The sequence below is a fragment of the Numenius arquata genome, chromosome W, assembly GCF_964106895.1.
Source record: "Numenius arquata chromosome W, bNumArq3.hap1.1, whole genome shotgun sequence".
In the NCBI taxonomy this organism is placed as follows: Eukaryota; Metazoa; Chordata; class Aves; order Charadriiformes; family Scolopacidae; genus Numenius; species Numenius arquata.
In genome coordinates, this window is record NC_133615.1 from 24,847,236 (window position 1) to 24,873,268 (window position 26,033).

Below are 26,033 nucleotides of genomic sequence, written 5' to 3' on the forward strand. Positions count from 1 at the left end.
CTACAAACCAGAGGCTTACGCTGAGCTGGTAGGATTGTGTGACTATGCTGTGTTCTGCAGTTCATCTTATTCTGTCCTTAGACAAGAAGTTACCTTGGGGCCTTCAATGCCCTAAGCAATTCAGGACCAAATCAATACTTAGGGGAGAAAGAAAAGGAGGAGAAAACACAGCACAGATAAAGAAGACTTTGAGGCAATAAAATGCCAAGACAGAAAAGCAAAAATAACATGACCGGAGACAGAAAGCAGGCAGACCAAAGGTCTGAGTCTTTTATAAGAGAACACATTATTATTTCTGCATGGTTTGAACCTGTGTGCTGTGATCATAAACATATGTTTACAAAAGTTCAGTGTTGTTTGCCCACACTTTGGGGAGCAAATCTGAACACTAATAAAAGAGAAAAGTGATGAAGAAGATATAAAAATGTATCTTATTCACTCCTATTGTGTATTTACTACTTCCCTTTGATTGAACAGAGGATGTAGTTAAAAGGGGTAGAGGGTGTTAAACATTTTCTCTCACGCCGTGAACAATCTTTATGATTATGATGTTTTATTATATGAGAAAACAGCATAAACAACTGGGGATGTCAAAACATGAAAGGCTTATATGTTTGTGCTTTTCTTTGACAAGAATGGTCTGCTTACATAGCTCTTAGAGTGGGAAATTTTACAATTTAAGTTATTTCAGACAGGAATTTCCTCTAACCTCAGTGACTGGCTGTGGAAATGTTAGCCATACACTTGGATTTCCTCAGACCATTCCTTTATATAGTTACATTAATTTAGAGACCACTGATGTTATGAGAACCGCAGTAGTAATTCTATATTAATAGAAATTATAACTTGCAGCCTTCTTAAAAAATCTGCAAGGTAACCAGCCCCGCAAAATGGAGACCACCTTGTGTTTCTCTTCTCTGAGAGTATTTGTGAGCTAAAAAATATGAAACAGAGTTCACACTCATCCTGAATCATCAGTAGCTAAATGAAACACCTCAAAAGCAAATGGCATAAAATAATGCTGCATGACAAATAATAGAAATGACATTTCTATTATTGAATAGAGCATTTGCCATCATCCATGAATTAGTACAGAGAGAAAGTACTGGCCATTTTTCTCGCTCGGCAATGTCTAAAGCCAACTGAATTGCTTTCACCTCTGCAAACTGGCTTGATTCACCTTGTCCTTCAGTGGCTTCTGCAACTTGTCCTGTAGGACTCCACACGGCAGCCTTCCACTTTCTATGCTTTCCCACAATCCGGCAGGACCCATCAGTGAACAGGGCATATCTCTTCTCATTTTCTGGTAGTTTATTATACAGTGGGACCTCTTCCGCATGTGTCACCTCCTCCTCCGGTGACATTCCAAAATCCTTGCCTTCTGGCCAGTCCATAATTACCTCTAGAATTCCTGGGCGACTGGGGTTTCCCATTTGAGTTTGCTGCATGATCAGTGCAATCCACTTACTCCATGTAGCATCAGTTGCATGATGTGTGGCAGGGACCCTTTCTTTGAACATTCAGCCCAGCCCTGGCAGTCGAGGTGCCAAGAGGAGCTGTGCTTCCGTACCAACCACTTCCGAAGCAGCTCAAACCCCTTCATATGCTGCCAGTATCTCCTTTTCTGTTGGAGTATAGCGGGCTTTGGATCCTCTGTATGCCAGACTCCAAAACCCTAGGGGTCGACCACGAGTCTCTCCTGGCGCTTTCTACCAGGGACTCCGGGTAGGGCTGTTCTCCCTGGCTGCAGTGTAGAGCACATTTTTAACATCTTGTCCCACCCAGACTGGCCCCAGAGCTACTGCGTGGGCTATTTCCTGTTTAATTTGTTCAAAAGCTTGTCGCTGCTCAGTACTCCGTTTAAAATCGCTCTTCTCCCAGGTTACTTGATACAGAGGGCTCACAATCAGACTGTAATCTGGGATATGCATCCTCCAAAAACCCACAATGCCCAGGAAAGTTTGTGCTTCCTTTTTACTAGTTGGTGGTGACATAGCTGCTATTTTATTGATCACGTCCATCGGGATCTGACAGCATCATCCTTGCCATTTTATTCCTAAAAACAGGATCTCCTGTGCAGGTCCCTTGACCTTACTTCGTCTTATGGCAAAACCAGCTTTCAGAAGGATTTGAATTATTTTATTTCCCTTCTCAAAAACTTCTTCTGCTGTGTTGCCCCATACGATGATGTCGTCAATGTACTGCGGGTGTTTCGGAGCCTCACCATGTTCCAGTGCAGTCTGGATCAGTCCACGGGACCAGTGCTGTTCAACATCTTTGTCGGAGACATGGACAGTGGGACAGAGTGCACCCTCAGCAAGTTTGTCGACGACACCAAGCTCGGTGGCGCGGTCGACACGCTGGAGGGAAGGGATGCCATCCAGAGGGACCTGGACAGGCTTGAGAGGTGGGCTTGTGCAAACTGCATGAAGTTCAACCAGGCCAAGTGCAGGGTCCTGCACCTGGGACGTGGCAATCCCAGGCACAAATACAGGTTGGGCGGAGAATGGCTAGAGAGCAGCCCTGAGGAGAAGGACTTGGGGGTGTTGGTGGACGAGAAGCTCAACATGAGCCAGCAGTGTGCACTGGCAGCCCAGAAAGCCAACCACATCCTGGGCTGCATCAAAAGAACCATGGCTAGCAGTTCAAGGAAGGTTATTCTGCCCCTCTACTCCACTTTGGTGAGACCCCACCTGGAGTACTGCGTCCAGCTCTGGGGCCCGCAGAAAAAGGAACACATGGACCTGTTGGAGCAGGTCCAGAGGAGGGCCATGAAGATGATCAGGGGACTGAAGCACTTTTCCTATGAAGTGTGATGACGTGCTCCCCCCTCCCCAGGCGCCAACCTGACCTTTATCTCTGTCCTGGGCTGAGTACACAAAACTAATTTCTCTTCTAATGCTGGGGAAAACTGCACTTTTAGAAGATTCTGGTGTCTGAATTCTTGAAAATATTTACTTTATAGCCAGCTAGGCTATGTGGGATTCAAGGTCTCAATGTTTTCGAGACTTGCCAGGTGCAGGGATGAGGAGGAGTGAGGCCTGGGCATTTGACCCAGGCTGGCCAACAGAGTTACTTCATACCATGGACATCACATTCAATATAAATTAGAAAAGTTTGCTGCGTGGTTATCTCTCCCTTGATGGCGGCGGTCCAGAGAACTCCTTGCCCCGGTGCCAGACCCCTGAGGCCTTCCTTTCCTCCTGAAGCCGTTGTGCTCGCAGTGTCCGAGATTTGTTGTCCACTGCTGGGAGTGCACAGCTTCCTACTGATATGATTGGCTGAGTATAATCCTTGTATATCTTATATCAGTATTGGGATTAATACTGGTTCTTTAGTATTCTTGTTAATTATTTAGTCTTATCCTATTAAATCTATTTATATTTCAACCCTCGTGTTTCTTTGTGTTCCCCGATTCCCCTTTCTGGGTGGGGAGGGGTCACTGGGTGATTGAATAATTGTCTAAATGACAATAAATTGTTATGGGTTTTCTCAAACCATAACAAATTTTGTGCCCAACGTGCTATCTTAACAAAGTTGGCACCCAATGTGGTATTTTAATGAATTTGGTGCATAACATGGTATTTTAACAAAGTTTGACATGCAGTGTGGTATTTTAACGAACTTGGCACTTAACGTGATAGTTTGCACTTAATTCAAATAGTGATGGGAGACCCATGGGCCTTAATTTGAGAGTTCTGAAGGGTTGAAGTTTTAAACAGATTTGATTGGATTTGTAGAACAGTCATTATGGATCTGTTGGAGTGGTTTCAAAGGACTGTAGACAGAGTTCTCTGGTATCTCTCTGTAGCCATATGTGGGCAGCTATGGGAGCGGTGCAAGTTTGTTGCCATTTCTCATTGGTTTAGGGCAGCTTATCATTTCTAAATGTGGAGTTAAAAACATTGCCTTGTTATCTTGTGTGGTGGTATTTTGCTATGTTATCGGGTCTTTTGTAATCGTTCCGGTTTTTGTCACTTATGTAATTGCATCTCGCGAATCGCCACGGTCAGACTCACCTTGGGATTGCGGGAGCCCCTTTTTGGGCATTGCGCTTAATTACACCTTGGGTTATATTACTGGCCATTTAGCAAGGGGACACACACACATCTTTTGAGGACTTGTGTGGTCTGGTAGCTTCAATAGTAACAGTTTTTGAGAGTTTGGAATACCCATGGAATGTTTTGGTCATCGTGCGGCCCACCCCACAGCTCCAGTGCAGACCCCACAGGCCCCTGCGGCAGACGTTGCGCCTGTGCAGACACTGCCGGTCCCCATGGCAACCACTGTGTCCGTGCAGACCTCGCCAGCCCCCCTGACAGACACCGCACCCGTGCAGACCCCACCGGTCCCCACGACAACCACTGTGTCTGTGCAGACACCGCCGGTTCCCCAACTATAACGAAGGGTTATAGTTGTTGGGGACTCCTTCCTGAGGGGGACAGAGGGCCCAATATGCCGGGTGGACCCTCCTCAGAGGGAAGTCTGCTCTCTTCCTGGAGCCCAGGTGAAGGACGTCACCAGGAGACTTCCTGGTTTAGTACGGTCCTCAGATTATTATCCACTACTGATATTCCATGTAGGCGCAGAGGAGACAGCGACTCGAAGCTCAAGAGCTATAAAGAGAGACTTCAGGGAGTTGGGAGGCTTAGTAAAGGAATCCGGGGTGCAGGTGATTTTTTTGTCACTCCCTCCAGTGGCAGGCAATGATGCTGGGAGGAGCAGACGGATCAAATCAGTCAATACATGGCTCCGTGGCTGGTGTTGCCACCATAACTTCGGGTACTTTGATAGTGGGTTGGCCTATACGGCACCGGGCTCGTTGACAGGAAATGGAAGATGCCTCTCTCAAAGGGGGGAGAATATTCTGGCCCAAGAGATTGTGGGGTTGATTGACAGGTCTTTAAACTAGATGTGAAGGGGGAGGGGGATGATAACATCAGGCCTGTCCTCGAGGCTCCTGAGGCAAAAGGAATCCGGGAAACACAGATAAAGCACCACAAAGGAAGGCCACCTGAAGAGCGACACGAAGGAAATGGAGCCATTCCAGCCAGTAAGTCAGCCCCATTGGGCGCACAGCTGAAGTGCCTTTACACAAATGCATGGGGAAGAAGCAAGAGGAGTTAGAGACGCACGCATGCCTCCAGGGCTATGATCTTATTGGCATTACTGAGATGTGGTGGGATGGCTCTTATGACTGGAGTGTTGGAATGGAGGGTTACAGACTCTTCAGGAAGGACAGGCTGGGCAGACGGGGTGGGGGTGTTGCCCTCTATGTCAACGACCAGCTGGAGTGTGTGGAGCTCCACCTGGGGATGGATGGAGACCTGACAGAGAGCTTATGGGTCAGGATTAAAGGGAGCACGGGGGCAGATGATGTTACAGTAGGGGTCTGCTACAGACCACCTCATCAGAGTGACAGGGAGGATGAGGCCCTCTATAGACAGATAGGAACAGCATCGTGCTCGCACACCCTGGTCCTCATGGGGGACTTCAACCGCCCCGATATCTGTTGGAGGGACAACACGGCAGGGCACAAGAAATCCAGGAAGTTCTTGGAATGCGTTAATGATAACTTTCTTCTTCAAATGATCGAGGAGCCAACGAGGAGAGGAGCCGTGCTGGACCTTGTCCTTACCAACAAGGAGGGACTGGTGGGGAATGTCAAGTTCAAGGGTAGCCTCGGCTGCAGCGACCACGAAATGGTAGAATTCAAGATTCATAGGGCAGCGAGGAGGCTGTGCAGCAAGCTCGCTACCCTGAACTTCAGAAGAGCAGACTTTGGTCTCCTGAGAGATCTGATTGGCAGGGTAGCATGGGAGAAAGAACTGGAGGGGAGAGGGGCCCAAGAAAGCTAGTTGGTATTCAAGGATCGCCTCCTCCAAGCTCAGGAGAGGTGCATCCCAAAAAAGAAGTAGTCAGGCAAAATAGCCAGCAGGCCTGCGTGGATGAACAAGGAACTGCTGGACAAGCTCAGCACCAAAAAGGAGGCCTATAGAAGGTGGAAGCAGGGACGGATAGAATGGGAAGAATATAAAGAAACTGTCCGAGTGGCCAGGAACCAGATCAGGCAAGCGAAAGCCCAGGCAGAACTAAATCTAGCCAGGGACATAAAAAACAATAAGAAAACCTTCTACAGATATGTCAGGGATAAAGGCAAGACTAGGGAAGATGTGGGCCCTCTCCGGAAGGAAACGGGAGACCTGGCCTCCCAGGATATGGATAAGGCTGAGCTACTGAACAATTTTTTTGCCTCAGTCTTCACCAGCAAGGGCTCTAACCACACTGCCCAAGTCACGGAAGGCAAAAACAGGGGCTCTGCGAATGAAGAACTGCCCACAGTAGGAGAAGATCAGGTTCGAGACCTCTTAAGGAACCTGAAGGTGCATAAGTCCATGGGACCTGATGAAATCCACGCACGGGTCCTGAGGGAGCTGGCGGACGAAGTTGCTAAGCCGCTTTCCATCATATTTGAGAAATCGTGGCAATCTGGCAAAGTTCCCGCTGACTGGAAAAAGGGGAACATAACCCCAATATTCAAAAAAGGAAAAAAAGAAGACCCAGGGAACTACAGGCCAGTCAGCCTCACCTCTGTGCCTGGCAAGATCATGGAGCAGATCCTCCTGGAATCTCTGCTGAGGCACATGGAAAATAAGGAGGTGATTGGAGACAGCCAGCATGGCTTCACCAAGGGCAAATCGTGCCTGACAAATTTGGTGGCCTTTTATGATACTGCCACAGGCTTGGTGGACAAGGGCAGAGCAACAGACGTCATCTACCTGGACTTATGCAAAGTGTTTGACACTGTCCCGCACGACATCCTGGTCTCAAAATTGGAAACTCATGGGTTCGATGGATGGACCACTCGGTGGATAAGGGACTGGCTGAATGGCCGCACTCAAAGGGTTGTGGTCAATGGTTCAATGTCCAAGTGGCGGCCAGTGACGAGTGGAGTTCCTCAGGGGTCGGTATTGGGACCAGTGCTGTTCAACATCTTTGTTGGAGACATGGACAGTGGGATAGAGTGCACCCTCAGCAAGTTTGCCGACGACACCAAGCTCGGTGGCATGGTCGACACGCTGGAGGGAAGGGATGCCATCCAGAGGGACCTGGACAGGCTTGAGAAGTGGGCCCATGCAAATCTCATGAAGTTCTACCAGGCCAAGTGCAGGGTCCTGCACCTGGGACGTGGCAATCCCAGGCACAAATACAGGTTGGGTGGAGAATGGCTAGAGAGCAGCCCTGAGGAGAGGGACTTGGGGGTGTTGGTGGACGAGAAGCTCAACATGAGCCGGCAATGTGCACTGGCAGCCCAGAAAGCCAATCGCATCCTGGGCTGCATCAAGAGAAGCATGGCCAGCAGGTCGAGGGAGGTGATTCTGCCCCTCTACTCTGCTCTTGTGAGACCCCACCTGGAGTACTGTGTCCAGCTCTGGAGTCCTCAACACAGGAAGGACATGGACCTGTTGGAATGGGTCCAGCGGAGGGCCACAAAGATGATCAGAGGGCTGGAGCACCTCTCCTATGAAGACAGGCTGAGAGAGCTGGGGTTGTTCAGCCTGGAGAAGAGAAGGCTCCGGGGAGACCTCATAGCAGCCTTCCAATATCTGAAGGGAGCCTACAGGAGCCTTCCAACTTTAACCATTCTATGATTCTATGATTCCTGCAACAACCACTGTATCTGCGCAGACCCTGCTGACCCCCACGATAGACATTGTGCCCGTGCAGACCTCGCCAGCCCTCCCGACAGACCCTGATCTTATCCAGACCCTGCTGGCTCTCATGACGAAGACCTGCAGCTGCAATGGGTATTAAATCTATGCTGACCTTGGTGATGGATGATGCAGCTGACCTACAGACTCAATCAGGGCCAGTGTCAGTCAGCCCTGTACATAAGAGGAAACGTGCAGTAGCATCAGATGACAATGGTCAACCAGGGACATCAGGCAATATGGTAACAGAGGAAACCACTCAATCATTAACCCTAAGTGAGCTGCAAGACATAAGTATTACAGCCGTCAGGAAGGAGAACAAGCGATTACTTGGCTGCTCCAATGCTGGGACACTGGAGCTGATAGTTTGCACTTAGATGGTAGAGAAGCCAAGTGGCTAGCACCATTGGCTAGAGAATCGGGTATTGACAGAGCTCTTGGAAGACCACCACAATCCCTCACCCTCTGGAGGCGACTCCTGTTAAGGCTGAGGAGCAGGTATCCCTATAGGGATGATATCATGTACCAGCCATCCAAGTAGACAACTACTGAGGTGTTAAGAATCTGAGGGAAATAGAATAATAGAATAGAATCATAGAATCATAGAATTGTCTAGGTTGGAAGGGACCTTTAAGATCATCTAGTCCATCCATCAACCTAACTCTGATAAAAACCATCACTAAACCATGTCACTAAGCACTGTGTCTACCCGTCTTTTAAATACCTCCAGGGATGGTGCCTCAACCACTTCCCTGGGCAGCCCATTCCAATGCTTAATAACCCTTTCAGCGTAAAAATTTTTCCTAATATCCAATCTGAACCTCCCCTGGCGCAACTGGAGGCCATTTCCTCTTGTCCTATCACGTGTGACTTGGGAGAATAGACCGACCCCCACCTCACTACAACCTCCTTTCAGGTAGTTGTAAGAGAGCGATAAGGTTTCCACTCATCCTTCTTTTCTCTAGACTGAACAACCCCAGCTCCCTCAGCCTTTCCTCATAAGACTTATTCTCCAGACCCCTCATCAGCTTGGTTGCCCTTCTCTGGACCCGCTCCAGCACCTCAATGTCTTTTTTTGTGGTAAGGGGCCCAAAACTAGACACAGTACTTGAGGTGGGGCCTCACCAGTGCCAAGTACAGGGGGACGATCACCTCCCGAGTCCTACTCGCCACACTGTTCCTGATACAGGCTAGGATGCCGTTGGCCCTCTTGGCCACCTGGGCACACGGCTGCCTCATGTTCAGCCGACAGTCGACCAACACCCCCAGGTCCTTTTCTGCTGGGCAGCTTTCCAGCCACTCTTCCCCAAGCCTGTAGCGTTGCCTGGGGTTGTTGTGACCGAAATGCAGGACCCGGCACTTGGCCTTATTAAACCTCATCCCATTGGCCTTGGCCCATTGATCCAACCTGTCCAGGTCCCTCTGTAGAGCCTTCAGACCCTCAAGCAGATCAACACTCCCACCTAACTTGGCGTCATCTGCAAACTTACTGAGGGTGCGCTCAATCCCCTTGTCCAGATCATTGGTAAAGATGTTAAAGAGAACCGGCCCCAGTACCGAGCCCTGTGGGACACCACTCGTGACCAGCCGCCAACTGGATTTAACTCCATTCACCACCACTCTCTGGGCCTGGCCCTCCAGCTAGTTTTTAACCCAGCGGAGAGTACTCCCATCCAAGCCGTGGGCAGTCAGTTTCTCCAGGAGGATACTGTGGGAGACTGTATCAAAGGCGTTTGTTTTAGCCGCGGTGGAGACGGAGAAAGTTGTGCAACTGTCTACTTTGCCTGGCCTGTCAGAGGACCCTTCTATTGCAGGGCTGCTGAGGGTCGAGGAACAAAATGTGCCCATTGCTACTACAGCTGTGCATAGGTGACAATATCACACCAACCCAGATTCTTTGCTCCTGTATGGGAGCACCCAGCCAAACCGGTTTCAGAGCACAGTAGGTGAGATGCAGGGGGTTGTCATCTGACTCAGCTTCATCTCTGCCTTGCCTTGTCTATGCAGAGATAACTTGGGGGGAGCTGCAAAACCGGCTCAGCCCGGGGTTGTCTCAAGATTGCATCACAATAAGAACCGAAACCGAATGGAGCCTTAACTCCCTTAACAAATAAAATGCCCTGAGTCCCATCCCACCACTAGTCCCATGACTTTGAGTGCTAGACATCACAAAATTGGCAACAGAGACTTGGCCATCGCACCACCAGAGGTAAACATCCCAGATAGTGTAATCCACTCAGGCATAATCCTGCACCCCCACAGAATCAGGAAATATAAACCGCAAGGTTTGAGGAGGAAAATGGGGGGTAATCTTCCAACGATACAGCTGGCCTGTAGGAGATTCGTCCCCCCCCTTGTCCAGGACGCTGTACAGGGTAACTTCCCAGGGATTGAGCGACCTTACCTGAGAGAAAGGGTAAGTGATAAAGAAACATACGTATGGTATATGGCATGCTATTAAGATCGTGATTTGTGCACTCTTTTAAGGTATTAATATCTAGCGCGCTTGTGGTTTGTGTTGTTACTTTTCGGGATCACTTGTAGGTTGCAATAGCGTATTCCGCGAATTGCTTTTAAATTGCAATAGTGTAATCGCCATTGTACACATAGAACTCGCAATAGTGACGTATTGGACCTGTGAGTGAAGTCCAAATAAATTGTTAATTTGAACCTCTCAGTGAAGTCCTTTTTCCCGTTTCGTCACAGCTCCCTAGTCAGAAGTTGATCCATCAGCTGGAAAGCCAAGGGGTGATCAGTAGCCCTCGCTCACCCTTTAATAATCCCATATGGCCAGTGTGACAGCCTAATGGGGAATGGAGACTGACAATAGACTATCGTGGCTTGAATGAAGTCACACCACCATTGAGTGCTGCCGTCCCAGATATGTTAGAACTTCACTATGAACTGGAGTCAAAAGAGGCTAAATGGTATGCTACAACTGACATTGCTAATGCCTTTTTCTCTATTCCTTTAGCAGCCGAGTGCAGGCCACAGTTTGCTTTCACCTGGAGGGGTGTCCAGTATACCTGGAAGCAATTGCCCACAGTCCTACTATTTGCCATGGACTGATCCAGACTGCACTGGAGAAGGGTGGAGCTCCAGAACACCTGCAATACATTGATGACATCATTGTATGGGGTGATACAGCAGAAGAAGTTCTCCCAGAGAAGGGAGAGAAGGTAATTCGAATCCTTCTGGAAGCCGGTTTTGCCATCAAATGAGGTAAGGTCAAGGGACCTGCACAAATGAGGTAAGGTCAAGGGACCTCTAGAAACACCAGGGTACCAAACTAAAACAAAATAAATCTAATTTCACTGTAACAAAGTCAGGAAGTAAACATGTAAAAAGTAGAAACGTGTTTTAATGCAATTTATCCTTTCTCAGATACCCCTCACTTGAGGTAATTTCATTTTTAGCAGTCAGTACCCATGTGCTCAAAGTTAGCGCATTGATGTTGATGACCTTGTTCAGCCTCGGTGATTCCGATGGTCTTAATTACACTGGAGAAAAGTGAACTAATAAGAGCTAAACCATTGTCATTTTACTGAGGCAAAGCTGAATTCAAAAGGCTGGTGTTTCATAACTTAATTTAGGGTATATCTGTTTTCATCCCCTCTTTGTGCTAGTGAGGAAGGAGGTGGGGAGTAGAGGCTGGAAATAAGATTTGCTGCTCATTTACATCTTACCAAACCCGTTGGCTGACCCAAGGCCAGAAGGCCAGTGTCCTGCTCCCTCAAAGAGAGAGTAATTTTTCATCATTAATCAAGAAGATCCACAAGATTACACAAGGCTCTCCATCAGCAGCCAGCATTATGGTTTAAACCATGATTCATAGATTCATAGATTCATAGATTGGTCCAGGCCGGAAGGGACCTCCAAAGGTCATCTAGTCCGACCTCCCCGCAGTCAGCAGGGACACCTCCTACTAGACCAGGTTGCCCAGGGCCTCGTCGAGCTTAACCTTGAATATCTCAAGGGAAGGGGCCTCAACCACCTCCCTGGGCAACCTGTTCCAGTGTTCCACCACCCTCACGGTAAAGAATTTTTTCCTAATATCCAATCTAAATCTCCCCTTCTCCAGCTTAAAACCATTGCCCCTCGTCCTGTCGCTGCAGGCCTTTGTAAACAGACCCTCCCCAGCCTTCCTGTAGGCCCCCCTCAGGTACTGGAAGGCCGCTATGAGGTCTCCCCGGAGCCTCCTTTTCTCCAAGCTAAACAACCCCAGCTCCCTCAGCCTGTCCTCATAGGAGAGGTGCTCCAGCCCCCTGATCATTTTGGTGGCCCTCCTCTGGACCCGCTCCATCAGGTCCATGTCCTTTCTATATTGAGGGCTCCAGACCTGCACACAGTACTCCAGGTGAGGTCTCACCAGAGCAGAGCAAAGTGGCAGAATCACCTCTCTGGATCTGCTGGCAACACTTCTTTTGATGCAGCCCAGGATGTGATTGGCCTTTTGGGCTGCGAGAGCACATTGCCTGCTCATGTCCAGCTTCTCGTCCATCAGCACCCCCAAGTCCCTTTCCTCAGGGCTGCTTTCTAATACCTCATCCCCCAGTCTGTATTTATACTGAGGATTGTTTCTTCCCAGGTGCAGAATCCTGCACTTGCTTTTGTTGAACCTCATGAGGTTCATCTGGGCCCACCTCTCCAGCCTGTCCAGGTCCCTCTGAATGACATCCCATCCCTCTGGTGTATCGACAACACCACACAGCTTGGTGTCATCTGCAAACTTGCTGATGGTGCTCTCAATCCCTCTGTCTATGTCTTTGATAAAAATGTTAAACAGTACTGGTCCCAGGACGGACCCTTGAGGGACACCACTAGTCACTGTTCTCCATCTGGACTTAAAGCCATTGAGTACCACCCTCTGGGTGCGACCATTCAGCCAATTCCTTATCCACCGAACCGTCCACCCATCAAATCCGTATCCCTCCAATTTGGCAAGTAGAATGTTGTGAGGAACTGTGTCAAAGGCCTTACAGAAGTCCAGATAGATTACATCCATAGGTCGCCCCTTGTCTACTGACCTAGTCACTTAATCATAGAAGGCCACTAGGTTAGTCAGGCAGGACTTGCCCCTAGTAAAGCCATGTTGGCTGTCCTGAATCATCCCCCTGTCCTCCATGTGCCCAAGCATGGCGTCCAGAAGGATCTGTTCCATGATCTTCCCAGGCACAGAGGTGAGGCTGACAGGTCGGTAGTTCCCAGGGTCCTCCTTTCTACCCTTTTTAAAAATGGGTGTGATGTTTCCTTTCTTCCAGTCTGCAGGGACTTCACCTGACTGCCATGACTTTTCGAATATCATGGAAAGTGGTTTTGCAACTTCATCAGCCAGTTCCTTCAGGACTCTGGGATGGATTTCATCAGGTCCCATGGACTTGTATGTCTTTAGATTCCTTAGGTGATCACGTACCATGCCTTCAGTTATAGTGGGATGGACTTTGTCACCTGGATCCTCAACTTGTGGGCCATCAATACAAGAGCTAGGAGGAGAGGGGTTGCCAGTGAAGACTGAGGCAAAAAAATTATTGAGAACTTCCGCCTTCTCCTCCTCTGTTGATACAAGTTCCCCACTGCTGCTCATTAGGGGGGGTACATTTTCTTTAACCTTCCTTTTCTGGTTAATGTACTTGTAGAAGCCTTTCTTGTTTTTCTTTATGTCCCTTGCCAAGTCCAATTCTAGCTGTGCCTTGGCCTCCCTGACCTCATCCCTACACAGCCGGGCAACATCCCTATACTCTTCCCAGGTTGCCTGTCCCTTCTTCCATTTCCTGTGTAGCCCCATCTTGCCCCTTAGTTTGACCAGCAGGTCCCGGCTCAACCATGGTGGTTTCTTGCCTTCCTTACCCAATTTCCTACATGTTGGGATTGAGATCTTTTGTGCTCTATGGAGAGCATCCTTAAAGATCTGCCAGCTTTGTTCTGCTCCCTTGTCCCTAAGGGCAGTTTCCCATGGGGTCCTATTTACTAACTCCTTGAAGAGTTGGAAATTCGCTTTCTTAAAATTTAGCATCCTGATGGTGTTCCTCTTGGGCTTCAAACTTCTTAAGAGAGTGAACTGCACTAGAGCATGATCACTGCAGCCCAGACTGCCTTCAACTTTGATATCCCTGATGGCCTCACTTGCATTTGTGACCAACAAGTCCAACAATGCATCTCCTCGAGTAGGGCTGGTGATTTCTTGTCTCAAGAAGTTGTCGTCTAGGCACTCTAGAAGCTTCCTGGAGTGCCTGCAGCCAGCCGTGTTGCTTTTCCAACAGATGTCAGGGTGGTTAAAGTCACCCAGCAGGATGAGAGCCTGTGATCGTGATGCCTCTTCCAGCTGGAGTAAGAAGGCATCGTCGACAGGCTCTGCCTGGTCAGGAGGCCTGTAGTAGACTCCTACCACAAGGTTCCCTTTGTTGTCCCGATCTCTAATTCCTACCCACAAGCTTTCTACCTGCTCATGGCTATTCTTTAGCAACAACTCTTCACACTCTAGCCATTTCTTCACATAGAGGGCAACACCTCCACCCCTTCCTCTCCTGTCCCTTCTGAATAGTTTGTAGCCATCAATGGCCACACTCCAGTCGTAGGACTCGTCCCACCAAGTGACATACACTCTGCACAATTTCTGTGCTTAAGGAGACCATGGAGAAGCTCTCTGGCCATCCATCACTTTAACTACTGTGGAAAGCTCTAAACTAGTTAACTTTAGAAATCCTTGCACACCACACAACTTAACCTCAGAGGCTCCACACCCAAAAGATTCCCAGGCTCCACAATCATTATAAATACTTGTAATGAGGAGCTTTCACTATATCTTGTTTACACAAGCTTAGTACTTCAGTGTCAGAGCCTGCTCCTGCTTACATTCAAATCAATGGGAGCTTTGCCATTCTCTCTTATGAAATTAGCCCCTAGCATTGCATTACATTCAACGATGACTGATCACTATTCCTTCCTTGCAAGAACAATAATTTAGCAACTATGCCAACAAATATGCATGTGCTTAGCTTTAAGCACCTTAATAGCTTTTATTGGTTCCAGTAGAATTACATAAATTCTTGAAGTTAAATGCTCTTTTTGTTTGTTTTAACCTAGCCAAACCCTGAAATCCTCCTCTGTCAAATAAACATCTTCCACTAGAATACATACAAACTTGGTATAATACAGATACTATGAGCAAGCATCTGGCTGATCTGGCTTCATACTACAAGTCTTGTAACTGATTATGCTAAAAATAAAAATGCAAACACATTCACAGAATCACAGAACGATATGGGGTTGGAAGGGATCTCTGGAGATCATCTAGTCCAACCCCCTGCCAAAGCAGGTCCACCTAGAGCAGGTTGCACAGGAACATGTCCAGGCAGGTTTTGAATGTCTCCAGAGAAGGAGACTCCACCACCTCTCTGGGCAGTGAACAAGTTCCTCCTCATCTTTAGATGGAACTTCCTATGTTCAAATTTGTGCCCGTTACCTCTTGTCCGGTCACTGGGCACCACTGAAAAAAGACTGGCCCCATCTTCTTCACACCCACCCTTTAACTATTTATAGGCGTTGATCAGATCCCCCCTCAGTCTTCTCTTCTCTAGACTAAAAAGACCTAAGTCCCTCAGCCTTTCCTCATAAGAGAGGTGCTCCAGGCCCCTAACCATCTTTGTAGCCCTCTGCTGTACACACTCCAGCAGTTCCCTGTCTTTCTTGAACTGGGGAGCCCAGAACTGGACACGGGACTCCAGATGGGGCCTCACCAGGGCAGAGTAGAGGGGCAGGATAACCTCCTTCGACCTGCTGGCCACACTCTTCCTGATGCACCCCAGGATGCCATTGGCCTTCTTGGCCACAAGGGCACATTGTTGGCTCATGGTCATCCTGTTGTCCAGCAGGACTCCCAGGTCTTTTTCCTCAGAGCTGCTCTCCAGCAGGTCAGCTCCCAACCTGTACTGGTGCAGGGGGTTATTCCTCCCCAGGTGCAGCACCCTACACTTGCCCTTGTTGAACTTCATCAGGTTCCTCTCTGCCCAACTCTCCAGCCTGTCCAGGTCTCGCTGTATGTCGGCACAGCCTTCTGGTGTGCCAGCCACCCCTCCCAGTTTTGTGTCATCAGCAAACTTGCTGAGGGTGCACTCTATCCCTTCATCCAGGTCATTGATGAATATATTGAAGAGGACTGGACCCAGTACTGACCCCTGGGGACCACCACTTGTTATGGACCTCCAACTAGATTCTGTGCCACTAATCACGACCCTCTGAGCTCTGTCTTTCAGCCAGTTTTCAATCCACCTCACTGTCCATTCATCTAATCCACACTTCCTAAGATTACCTATGAGGATGCTGTGGGAGACTGTGTCAAAAGCCTTGCTGAAGTCAAGGTAGGCAACATCCACCACCCTCCCCTCATCTATCCATCGTAGAAGGCTATCAGGTTAGTCAGACATGATTTCCCCTTGGTGAATCCGTGTTGACTACTTCTGATAGCTTTCTTTTCCTCCATATGCTTTGAGATGACGCCCAGAATGAGCCGTTCCATCATTCAATCACTTTGCAGTACACCTAGGTTTATGTTTTGAGGCTTTTAAAAAAGAAAAAAAAAAGCTAGTGGTATTTGTACGGAATATAATTCTGGATGGAAGTGCAGTGTATTGGGTCATCTACAAAATTTAGGAAACATGTCATGGTTTCAGCTGGGATGGAGTTAACTTTCTGTAGCGTATGAAGAGCATGGACTCAGGTCGGGGCTGCAACCAGAATCATTTATTACAATCAACACTCAGCTTATATAGTCTTTCAGATCACTAAGTCCATCAGTGTTATCTTCTTGCCCAATCGACACCTTCTTGCAACCCGCAACTGCCGGACGGGCGGATTCTTCTCTAATCAGTAGGGTTGTTAGGCGCTGTTCAGGGGTTGTCTTTTGTTAGTATTCCTGCTTATTCCATTCCTTGCTCTGGTCTTTGCTTCTTCCACAATCTGTTCAATGTGGCGTATGAAGAAATCACGGACTCGTAGGTCATGCAGTAAGCGAATCCAAATCGACCCCCTTTATTGCTACACAGAGAAACTTATATACACTAAGACACAAACCCACTCCCCTCGTAATGCCAAATCATGGACTTACAAAAATATTTTTTACCTTCTACTGAGCTTATCACAATAACAGGTACTCTGCTACCAGGACAAGTTTCGGTTCCCAGACTGTGCTCTGTTTTTTGTCAGGATATGCTTCAGGATGTGAAACTTGTGTTTCTCATCCTCCCCTGCTCTCAAGGTCGCTACTGGCACACACTGTTGCTCCAGATGCACGTAAATCTTAACTGTGTGAGTGATCTTTAACTGAACCCACAAGAAACCAGCCCCAGAGCCAGCTCAGCCTGTCCCACAGAATCACAGAATCTTCATGGTTAGAAGGGACCTTTGAGATCATCGAGATTGTCAGTGAAGAGGGGATGGGGCTGAGTGAGTTGTGCATGGTCAGCATGTTTTGATCTCCGTATAAGGACCCAGCACTGTGAGGCTGCCCACAGTGCAGGTGCGCCGCTGGCAGGCATGGCACAAGGGTGGCTGCTGCTTCTCCCTGGACTTAGTAGTTAAGCAGGGAAAGTCCCTGGAGACTGCCGAGTCTGAGTCCAAAACTGAAAGGAGGGTAGGTTGCCAAACCAAGCACCTAAGCTGTTAGGGAAAAAAAGTCAGCAATTCTTAAACACATATGTTTCATAAATATGATGCCATTTGAACTACATTGCTGGGAGCATGTGTGTGTGTTGCTGCGATTAACTCACATATTTGTCTTTCAGAGATTCAGGGAGATTTGTGCTACGTGGGCCTGAATTTGAAAGGTGGTAAGCTCTCTCATCTTGTGGTTGGCAGCTCCAGTAGGTACCACATCCTCCGCAGGATCAGGCCACTGCCTGGGACTGGCCTCACCAGAACTGGGGCCACACGTTTCAAGAGGGATAAATGACACACCCCCAAGAGCTGTGTGCCTTTGTGGCGAGTGAGCGATGTGGAGTTACTGAGAGTATTTCCAATTCACTTTTTTTTTTTTTTTTATACAGAACTCTAAATCACAAAACAGGGCCCCAAAATTTTAGGTGAATTAGGCCATGAAGTGGCCTGGGATTTTTAGAATAGCCTGTCTCCATTCCCTCGCATACTGAGTGCCTTACTCCCCAAGTACTTACATACCCTCAAATAAATACATCTAGATATATAGGTGTCAATATAGCCTCTGCTCTGAGAGAGCCTTCAGAGCACATAGTCACCAGACATACAATTTGAGCTACTCTAAAAATTACTCCCCTTTGTCAACTAGCTCTACACTTTATTGATGTGTCACATTATATATTAAAATGGAATGTAGTTAAGAGGGTTAATGAGAAAAATCTTTTTTCTTCCGTCCTTTGGGACATTCCACTTACAATCAGATTATCCCTGTTTGCCAGTCACCAAGTCCTCTGTATCATGTGCTGCTGAACCTCATTTCCTCTTGTCTTGGCGACAGCCACACACTCTAATTTGGTCACATCAAATCAGTGTTAACGCAGGTCAGCCGAGGTACCAGTGGCTCTGCACAGTGCAGCTCTCTGCCCTGCATTTTGGGGAGGCAGTGCCACCCCAGCACGCTGGGAGCATTGTCGAGGCGGGTGATCTGAGCACATTGCTTAAGAGCTATAGGTTCTTCTGGTGAACGAAGGCTTTTCCTGGAGGTCTTTATTGCACAATCTACAGTGATTAAGGCTTCCATGTTCTCAAAAGGAAATGAATATTTTGCAGGCTATGTAAGGAAGAATTTGGGAACTTAGAAAGCTAGGAAGGAAAAAATACACCAGAATGTAATTGGGTGAAATGTTAAACGCTTCAAAAATTGCTTCAAACATAGGAGAATGAGAGGGGTGAAATCATTTCAGTTAACAGCAAATTCACTGAAAGTTGTAGCATCAGGAAGAAACAATGCAGATTTTAGCTGGATCCACCAATCACCTTTGTTTAGAAAACAGAAGGGGATTTTATAAAAAGTTAAAATGTTTTGAAGATTTTGAATTTTCTTCCTTCAGTGAACTAAGGCTTTGGTTAGGATCAGTTTCAGTGGTGAATTTCAGGAATGAAAAATGTATTTTTTTATGCTGCTGAACACACTGGGAAAATTTTGCTGAAAGATCTCCTGTGACGATACTTCTGTAGCTGCACATGAAAATCTTATTAAAATATGTTTTATTTATTAACTCCTATTTTGAAATAGAGGAGATTTGGGACCAACAAACTCATGTAATAAATTATAGAGGGAGGGAGTACTTAATCTTAGATAGGCTCATACTGCCTTTAATTTTGGTTATATGGTAAACAATCACACACACAGAATCACACGGAATCTTCATGGTTGGAAAAGACCTCTGACATCACCAAGACCAACCATACACACACAAAAGACCCCACGATCTCGGCCACTAGAGCACGCCCTGAAGTGCCACGTCTACACATTTCTTAAATACCTCCAGGGATGGCGACTCCACCACCTCCCTGGGCAGGCTGTTCCAGTGCCTGACCACCCTCTCAGTAAAGTAATTCTTCCTAATATCTAATCTAAACCTCCCCTGCTGCAACTTCAGACCATTTCCTCTGGTCCTGTCATTATTCCCTTGGGAGAAGAGGCCAACACCCACCTCTCTACACCCTCCTTTCAGGTAGTTGTAGAGGGCAACGAGGTCCCCCCTCAGCCTCCTCTTCTCCAAACTAAACATGCCCAGTTCCCTCAGCCTCTCCTCATAGGACTTGTTCTCTAGACCCCTCACCAGCTTGGTGGCTCTCCTCTGGACACACTCCAGCAGCTCAGTGTCCTTCCTGTAGTGAGGGGCCCAGAACTGAACACAGTACTCGAGGTGAGGCCTCACCAGGGCCGAGTACAGAGGCACAATCACTTCCCTACTCCTGCTGGCCACGCTATTCCTGATACAGGCCAGGATGCTGTTGGCCTTCTTGGCCACCTGGGCACACTGCTGGCTCATGTTAAGCCGGCTGTCCACCAATACCCCCAGGTCCTTTTCTGCTGGGCAGCTTTCCAGCCACTCTTCCCCAAGCCTGTAGCGTTGCCTGGGGTTGTTGTGACCGAAATGCAGGACCCGGCACTTGGCCTTATTAAACCTCATCCCATTGGCCTTGGCCCATTGATCCAACCTGTCCAGGTTCCTCTGTAGAGCCTTCAGACCCTCAAGCAGATCAACACTCCCACCTAACTTGGCGTCATCTGCAAACTTACTGAGGGTGCACTCAATCCCCTTATCCAGTTCATCAATAAAGATATTAAACAAGACTGGCCCCAAAACTGAGCCCTGAGGGACACCACTGGTGACCGGCCGCCAACTGGATTTCACCCCATTAATCACAACTCTCTGGTTGGTCCCCACCCAGGCAGGGACGCACTGGTGCCCCTGGGACTCTATGCATTGTTGGGGCCATGCAGAACATCTGGAAGACGGATCAAGACTGATTTTGGAACCCTTCTGAGCATGTCGCAGATCAAGCAAAACTTGATCAGAAATAAGACTATATTGCTTTAAAAATAAGATTGTTTCGAGCTGGCCAGACAGGAGAGAAAAACATTGTGTGCGTCTGTGAAGGTCAGGCTGGAAAACCGCCTGGAGGAGTGTGTGTAGAAAGGTGTGGCTGAAGACAGTCGCATACTGTGAGAATGAGAGTGCTCATCCTGTTTGGCAAAACAGCTCAGAAACTAGCTCTATATATAGAGCTTTGCGTATGTGAATAAAGTGCTGCTTGTGTGGTACTAGTGCTTGTGTGGTGCTTGTGCTTCTGCTTTTGCTTCTGCTTCTGCGTCTGCTTGTTGCATACAATTGCATCCTGATTAATCATCGCCGCAAATTGGTGCCCTGTGTGAGGCTCATCTACTACAGCACTACAGCAACTGCAAACATTGCCCCTTTGTCCCAAGGAAATTATATCTCCTATGCCTATTTCTGGGGCCCGCACTATATTTGTGGACGGGTCAGGGAAAACTGGAAAAGCTGGGGGCGATACTGCATGCGTTATGCGAACGAATATGTGTAATAAACAAAGGATCTTGTCTACCTTCCAATATTTGCTTTAGTGCCAAAAACAGCTGAAAAAGAACTTTATTATCCACTTCCTTAATAAAGGAAAAGGGAATTCTCATCACTAAGTTTACCACGTATTCAGAATCACAAACAATGTTCAGAGGTTCTTTTGGAAAAATCTGTAAAGCGTGCAGTATCGCCCCAAGCTCCGCTAGCTGTGTTGAGCCAGAGAAAGTCGTTACAGAATGTTCCCAGTGCATGTCTGTCTTCCAGGCAATGGCAGCTTTTCCAGTTTTCCCTGATATAATTTCCTTGGGACAAAGGGGCAATGTTTGCAGTTGCTGTAGTAACTTACAAGAATGTAGAGAAAAACAAATATTGCCCACAAAATCAGCCAATGCTATTTGAAATGGCAGAGAATTTTGAGATAGGAAGGTATATTCTTGTGCTGTAACAGGTAGGTAAAGATCAACAGGATCATATCCTGTTAGTTCCTGGGTATGTGTTCTACCCTTCATCATCAGCCAGATAAGGAGATCCAAAAAGGTAGAAACAGTCTTTCTCAAGGTATTAGGTAAAAAAAAGCCATTCAAGATAAAAAACCTTAGCATTATCGTCAATCTGTCCAATTAATCTGACTGGTTGATGAAGTGTATTAAGTATTAGAAGAGACACTGGTAATTCTGCACGTTCCAATACTATGGTAACATAACAAGTGTTTCCTACTACTTCTAAAATGCCTACTGTAAATGAACTCTGCAGCCCATTTTCGTTTATAGATTCCTTAAGTTCCTTGAAAGCTTGATAAGGTAATCCTTCATGAGCGGGAGGGCGATTAGCTTTATATATCACTGGAAATGCAAAAGAAAAATGCCCATTTTTTAAAGCTTCCTTGCACTTTTGTATTGCTGGAAGCTTTTCAGGTTCTGTTTCCAAAAGGGGGTTTGTAGGTGCTGTGGGGGTGATTGGCAAAGGCCGCTTTTCTGACAACGGCATATTCAGTTGTTGGGGGGGGGGATGGTGGATATAAGTTAGGTTCAGTTTCTGGATCGACTGAACCAGAGTTGAAGGGATTATCGGGAATTTGATCGTTTGAGGAAGTCTCAACATCCTTATAAACATTTTTGCCTTCAGTATCTTTAGTTACAATAGCCTCACTAAGTTTTAACTGAGCTAGTGCCAAATATAAAAAACGCCAGGTTACTAGTGCCGATTCCGGGATATCAAAACCCAGCTCTTCCCTATTTTGTAAATGCTTTCCTACTTTTTCCCATTGTGAGCTATCAAAGGTACCCACAGATGGAAACCAATTGCAATATTCCTTTACTAGTAATAACAGTTGAGATAATTGCTTCTCAGTAGTATTATAGCCAGCAGCGCGCAAAATTTGTTGCAAAACCTTTAAGTATAATTTATGTTCATGTGATGCAGTTTGTCCCATTTCTAACACAACCCCGTAACTTTCCTGTTCAACAGGCGTTACTGTTCCTTTTTACAAGGAATTGTGGCCATGAAATAAATAAACTCTGTACTCACCTGTGGGGTTGTGTGTCGCTGCAGAAGATGAGCCTCACACAGGGCACCAATTTGCGGCGATGATTAATCAGGATGCAATTGTATGCAACAAGCAGACGCAGAAGCAGAAGCAAAAGCAGAAGCACAAGCACCACACAAGCACTAGTACCACACAAGCAGCACTTTATTCACATACGCAAAGCTCTATATATAGAGCTAGTTTCTGAGCTGTTTTGCCAAACAGGATGAGCACTCTCATTCTCACAGTATGCGACTGTCTTCAGCCACACCTTTCTACACACACTCCTCCAGGCGGTTTTCCAGCCTGACCTTCACAGACGCACACAATGTTTTTCTCTCCTGTCTGGCCAGCTCGAAACAATCTTATTTTTAAAGCAATATAGTCTTATTTCTGATCAAGTTTTGCTTGATCTGCGACATGCTCAGAAGGGTTCCAAAATCAGTCTTGATCCGTCTTCCAGATGTTCTGCATGGCCCCAACAATGCATAGAGTCCCAGGGGCACCAGTGCGTCCCTGCCTGGGTGGGGACCAACCAGAGAGTTGTGATTAATGGGGTGAAATCCAGTTGGCGGCCGGTCACCAGTGGTGTCCCTCAGGGCTCAGTTTTGGGGCCAGTCTTGTTTAATATCTTTATTGATGAACTGGATAAGGGGATTGAGTGCACCCTCAGTAAGTTTGCAGATGACGCCAAGTTAGGTGGGAGTGTTGATCTGCTTGAGGGTCTGAAGGCTCTACAGAGGAACCTGGACAGGTTGGATCAATGGGCCAAGGCCAATGGGATGAGGTTTAATAAGGCCAAGTGCCGGGTCCTGCATTTCGGTCACAACAACCCCAGGCAACGCTACAGGCTTGGGGAAGAGTGGCTGGAAAGCTGCCCAGCAGAAAAGGACCTGGGGGTATTGGTGGACAGCCGGCTTAACATGAGCCAGCAGTGTGCCCAGGTGGCCAAGAAGGCCAACAGCATCCTGGCCTGTATCAGGAATAGCGTGGCCAGCAGGAGTAGGGAAGTGATTGTGCCTCTGTACTCGGCCCTGGTGAGGCCTCACCTCGAGTACTGTGTTCAGTTCTGGGCCCCTCACTACAGGAAGGACACTGAGCTGCTGGAGTGTGTCCAGAGGAGAGCCACCAAGCTGGTGAGGGGTCTAGAGAACAAGTCCTATGAGGAGAGGCTGAGGGAACTGGGCATGTTTAGTTTGGAGAAGAGGAGGCTGAGGGGGGACCTCGTTGCCCTCTACAACTACCTGAAAGGAGGGTGTAGAGAGGTGGGTGTTGGCCTCTTCTCCCAAGGGAATAATGACAGGACCAGAGGAAATGGTCTGAAGTTGCAGCAGGGGAGGTTTAGATTAGATATTAGGAAGAATTACTTTACTGAGAGGGTGGTCAGGCACTGGAACAGCCTGCCCAGGGAGGTGGTGGAGTCGCCATCCCTGGAGGTATTTAAGAAATGTGTAGACGTGGCACTTCAGGGCGTGCTCTAGTGGCCGAGATCGTGGGGTCTTTTGTGTGTGTATGGTTGGTCTTGGTGATGTCAGAGGTCTTTTCCAACCATGAAGATTCCGTGTGATTCTGTGTGTGTGATTGTTTACCATATAACCAAAATTAAAGGCAGTATGAGCCTATCTAAGATTAAGTACTCCCTCCCTCTATAATTTATTACATGAGTTTGTTGGTCCCAAATCTCCTCTATTTCAAAATAGGAGTTAATAAATAAAACATATTTTAATAAGATTTTCATGTGCAGCTACAGAAGTATCGTCACAGGAGATCTTTCAGCAAAATTTTCCCAGTGTGTTCAGCAGCATAAAAAAATACATTTTTCATTCCTGAAATTCACCACTGAAACTGATCCTAACCAAAGCCTTAGTTCACTGAAGGAAGAAAATTCAAAATCTTCAAAACATTTTAACTTTTTATAAAATCCCCTTCTGTTTTCTAAACAAAGGTGATTGGTGGATCCAGCTAAAATCTGCATTGTTTCTTCCTGATGCTACAACTTTCAGTGAATTTGCTGTTAACTGAAATGATTTCACCCCTCTCATTCTCCTATGTTTGAAGCAATTTTTGAAGCGTTTAACATTTCACCCAATTACATTCTGGTGTATTTTTTCCTTCCTAGCTTTCTAAGTTCCCAAATTCTTCCTTACATAGCCTGCAAAATATTCATTTCCTTTTGAGAACATGGAAGCCTTAATCACTGTAGATTGTGCAATAAAGACCTCCAGGAAAAGCCTTCGTTCACCAGAAGAACCTATAGCTCTTAAGCAATGTGCTCAGATCACCCGCCTCGACAATGCTCCCAGCGTGCTGGGGTGGCACTGCCTCCCCAAAATGCAGGGCAGAGAGCTGCACTGTGCAGAGCCACTGGTACCTCGGCTGACCTGCGTTAACACTGATTTGATGTGACCAAATTAGAGTGTGTGGCTGTCGCCAAGACAAGAGGAAATGAGGTTCAGCAGCACATGATACAGAGGACTTGGTGACTGGCAAACAGGGATAATCTGATTGTAAGTGGAATGTCCCAAAGGATGGAAGAAAAAAGATTTTTCTCATTAACCCTCTTAACTACATTCCATTTTAATATATAATGTGACACATCAATAAAGTGTAGAGCTAGTTGACAAAGGGGAGTAATTTTTAGAGTAGCTCAAATTGTATGTCTGGTGACTATGTGCTCTGAAGGCTCTCTCAGAGCAGAGGCTATATTGACACCTATATATCTAGATGTATTTATTTGAGGGTATGTAAGTACTTGGGGAGTAAGGCACTCAGTATGCGAGGGAATGGAGACAGGCTATTCTAAAAATCCCAGGCCACTTCATGGCCTAATTCACCTAAAATTTTGGGGCCCTGTTTTGTGATTTAGAGTTCTGTATAAAAAAAAAAAAAAAAGTGAATTGGAAATACTCTCAGTAACTCCACATCGCTCACTCGCCACAAAGGCACACAGCTCTTGGGGGTGTGTCATTTATCCCTCTTGAAACGTGTGGCCCCAGTTCTGGTGAGGCCAGTCCCAGGCAGTGGCCTGATCCTGCGGAGGATGTGGTACCTACTGGAGCTGCCAACCACAAGATGAGAGAGCTTACCACCTTTCAAATTCAGGCCCACGTAGCACAAATCTCCCTGAATCTCTGAAAGACAAATATGTGAGTTAATCGCAGCAACACACACACATGCTCCCAGCAATGTAGTTCAAATGGCATCATATTTATGAAACATATGTGTTTAAGAATTGCTGACTTTTTTTCCCTAACAGCTTAGGTGCTTGGTTTGGCAACCTACCCTCCTTTCAGTTTTGGACTCAGACTCGGCAGTCTCCAGGGACTTTCCCTGCTTAACTACTAAGTCCAGGGAGAAGCAGCAGCCACCCTTGTGCCATGCCTGCCAGCGGCGCACCTGCACTGTGGGCAGCCTCACAGTGCTGGGTCCTTATACGGAGATCAAAACATGCTGACCATGCACAACTCACTCAGCCCCATCCCCTCTTCACTGACAATCTCGATGATCTCAAAGGTCCCTTCTAACCATGAAGATTCTGTGATTCTGTGGGACAGGCTGAGCTGGCTCTGGGGCTGGTTTCTTGTGGGTTCAGTTAAAGATCACTCACACAGTTAAGATTTACGTGCATCTGGAGCAACAGTGTGTGCCAGTAGCGACCTTGAGAGCAGGGGAGGATGAGAAACACAAGTTTCACATCCTGAAGCATATCCTGACAAAAAACAGAGCACAGTCTGGGAACCGAAACTTGTCCTGGTA